This window comes from Girardinichthys multiradiatus, chromosome 9 (genome assembly GCF_021462225.1).
Source record: "Girardinichthys multiradiatus isolate DD_20200921_A chromosome 9, DD_fGirMul_XY1, whole genome shotgun sequence".
Lineage (NCBI taxonomy): Eukaryota > Metazoa > Chordata > Actinopteri > Cyprinodontiformes > Goodeidae > Girardinichthys > Girardinichthys multiradiatus.
In genome coordinates, this window is record NC_061802.1 from 39749477 (window position 1) to 39753265 (window position 3789).

The window sequence follows — 3789 nt, forward strand, 5'->3', positions numbered from 1 at the left end:
AAGTTCATCACTAATTAGTTCATCACTAAAAAATGTAAATGTAAACCAGCAACGTTGCTTTCAGAAGCGATCCTGCTTCTGTGCTGACACCACTTTGATCTTGATCTCTGTATTGTGTGTTGAAAAGTTTTGTAAGCTCCCTCTAGTAAGTCATCCTCCTGGATAACTGTAAACAAGGCTACACAGATTGATGCCGGGTTCATTTAATAAGGAAGAACCCATCCACACCAAACTGGCCGTGTTTGAAAAAGTAATTCCCACTAAAACTAATCACTGGTTGGCAACAACTGCCATCGAGGATTAAATGGAAACTTTAAGTAGGAATTGACCGAAGATGGTTCAGCAATATGCTGCTTTTTGTTGAAAGTGAAATAAATAATAAATAAAGTAAATTAACTGTCAGAAACTTGTCAAAAAACAAAATGGTCCCTTTAGCCAAATGTCTGACATGAAGAAACACTCCCAAAATCCACATCATCACAGTTACCTCTAAACTAAATAAGCCACTTGCATTATGGTGACCTAAATAAGTACCAAGGATGATGTTGAGTCTGGCCTAAATTTTGAACATCATAAAGATGCCGCCACACATACATGATATTTGTTTTATAGTTGACTGAACAGATGCAAACCTTTCCACAAGTTCAATGAATGTTCTGTAGGTTAGAGAATCTCAGGCAGCCTCTCTTACTCCTTATACTTAAACATGTTGCAGATGTTTAGTTTTTGCATGTTTATTTTTACTAAACCTTCACTTCAAATGCGTATAAATAAATTCAATCATTGGCAGTACAATTATTGGAAGCCATAACAATCCCTTAAAAATCAACGGGCTGAAGAATTGTTTAGTTAGTTTAGGAATGTTTTATTAATAATCTATGACTTTCCTATGTCCCTGGGTGTAAAAGGGGCCCGTTTCCTTTCCTCACAAGGCTAGATAAGGACCCCCACTTATCTTCCCCCATTCACAATGGGCAGTATGGGAAAGGAGGTAACAACATTTCCAAAGCTTACTTTGAGCACTACAGCAGCAAGTGATATTCTACCACATCTCACCAAATCCCTTGTGGTTAGCAACCATTGCTAACAACATGCCAGCCGTTTTTTGGGGGTGATAACAGAAGGTCTTTCTGTCCTACTGTCATATATGTAAACATGTGAACTTTACTAAACCCTGCTGAAACCTCAATTGGAAATTTATCCTATTGCCGGATGAGACTAAGCGTTGTTAGCATTGAGCACTTCAGCTACAATCACTCCATGTAGGTGTGGTAGTAAATAAACAATAAATATGTGGCAAATCACCTCATGCCTAAGTATGGTAGAGAATCTGTGATGCAGTGGGCCTGTTACTCCTCCAAATGGCCTGATTTGAACCTGATTTGTTGTGATTTATGTTTAAAATAAATATTTATGAAGATGGAATGTTTTCCCAAATGAATAAATTAGGCTGCAGCAATAAATGATGGTTCTTTTTATTTTACAAAAAGACTTTGCACCTTTATGAAAATGACACATGTATGCATCCATGAAAATCTTATACTAACAAAACTCTGACCAACTCCCAGTGGGACATCTGGTGATTTTTCTACAAGTCTTTCCCACTCTGAATATCTATTAAAGTGCTTTTTCAAAGGCAATACAATACGAAGTGGGCCTGCACAGTGGATCAGTAGGTAAGACCTGGACCCGAGATGTTCCTGCATTCAGATCCCGGCCTGGAGTCTTTTTGCATCAGAATCAGAATCAGAATCAGAAAAGCTTTATTGCCAAGTACGTTTTTGGACATACAAGGAATTTGTTTTGGCGTAGTCAGTGCAATACAATACAAATTAAACAGTATAAACATATCTACAATATAATATAAATATATGTGCACAGTTTTAAGTGAGTGAGAGTAAGTATAGAGCAGTATAAGATGCAAGAGCAATACAACAGTGCAGATGATCATTGTGCAAGTATGGCAGTGCAAGTAAAGCAGGAGTCCAAGCTGAGCGTTAATGTAACGCATAGAGTTACAGGTTACAAGTGTCCTGTCAGCAAAAAAAAAAGGGGGGGAAGGGAGAGTGTCAGGGTGGTTTCCGGGCTTTGTTAATAAGGCTGGTGGCAGATGGGAAAAAACTGTTCTTGTGGCGTGAGGTTTTGGTCCGGATGGACCGCAGCCTCCTGCCAGAGGGGAGAGTCTCAAAGAGTCTGTGACCAGGGTGGGAGGGATCAACCAGAATCTTCCCTGCCCGCTTCAGGGTCCTGGAGGTGTACAGTTCCTGGAGCGACAGTAGACTGCAGCCAATCACCTTCTCAGCAGACCGAATGACACGCTGCAGCCTGCCCTTATCCTTAGCTGTAGCAGCGGCGTACCAGATGGTGATGGAGGAGGTGAGGATGGACTCAATGATGGCTGTGTAGAAGTGCACCATCATAGTCTTTGGCAGGTTGAATTTCTTCAGCTGCCGCAGGAAGAACATCCTCTGCTGGGCTTTCTTGATGAGGGAGCTGATGTTTGGCTCCCACTTGAGATCCTGGGAGATGATGGTTCCCAGGAAGCGGAAAGATTCCACAGTGTCAATTGTGGAGTCACAGAGGGTGATGGGGGCAGGTGGGGCTGGGTTCTGCCTGAAGTCCACAACCATCTCCACTGTCTTTAGAGCGTTGAGCTCAAGGTTGTTCTGGCTGCACCAGTCCAACAGATGGTCCACCTCCCATCTGTACGCAGACTCATCACCATCAGAGATGAGTCCGATCAGGGTGGTGTCGTCCGCAAACTTCAGAAGCTTGACAGACTGGTGACTGGAGGTGCAGCTGTTGGTGTACAGGGAGAAGAGCAGAGGAGAGAGAACACAGCCTTGAGGGGAACCAGTGCTGATGGTCAGGGAGTCAGAGACGTGCTTCCCCAGCCTCACGCGCTGCTTCCTGTCAGACAGGAAGTCAGTATGCCAAAATCATCCGTATTAAGACAATAAAAGACCTGAAATATTTCAGTTAGTGTGCAATGAATCTAAAATATATGAATGTTAAATTTTCACCATTACATTATGGAAAATAATGAACTTTATCGCAATATGCTAATATTTTGAGAAGGACCTGTATACAAGACACTAATGTGTGTGATACTGAAACTACTTAGAAAACCAGACCAATCTGAAGAATATGTGTGCTGAAAATATGGTATTCTGATTACTGGCAGACGCCCTGACTGCATTAACTTTTTAATGAAACTGATTCAATGGTAAAATTCATTGGATGTTATCAAAAAGCTCTCCTCTTTCTATGGCTCAGGGTCCTGTTCATTAAGTAGGGATTAAATTTGTTCTGGCCTCTGTAATTAAGACAAGGAGTGAATGAGCTTAGGAGGTTTCACACTCATATAACATGGATCTAGTATAACATTTCTGTCTTATCACACCTCTATTGAGGGTTGCAGTAAAACTATGCTACGTCCTGTGAAGCAGCATTGGGAACAATAAAGTTGTTTTTAGAGTATCATTAGGGTAAGTGTCCCAGCTGTGGAAAACAGTGCAAAATCAGCAAGCCAACAGGGAGGCTGTAGATGAGAAAATAAATGACTACACTCTCCAGTCCACAGATATTATAGCACTTCAAGTTATCCTTAGAAAGCATATCTCTCAAATACAAATCATGTACTGCTAAACAAGCTCCATTGCTATTTGCCATGCTGCTATTAAGCTTGTGGATGGAAACAACAGCTAAAGCAACAGTTTTTAAGTATCTATATTTTCTCTGAATGTTTTATCAGAAACTTAGTAAATATGTACTGCATTGTTCACATTC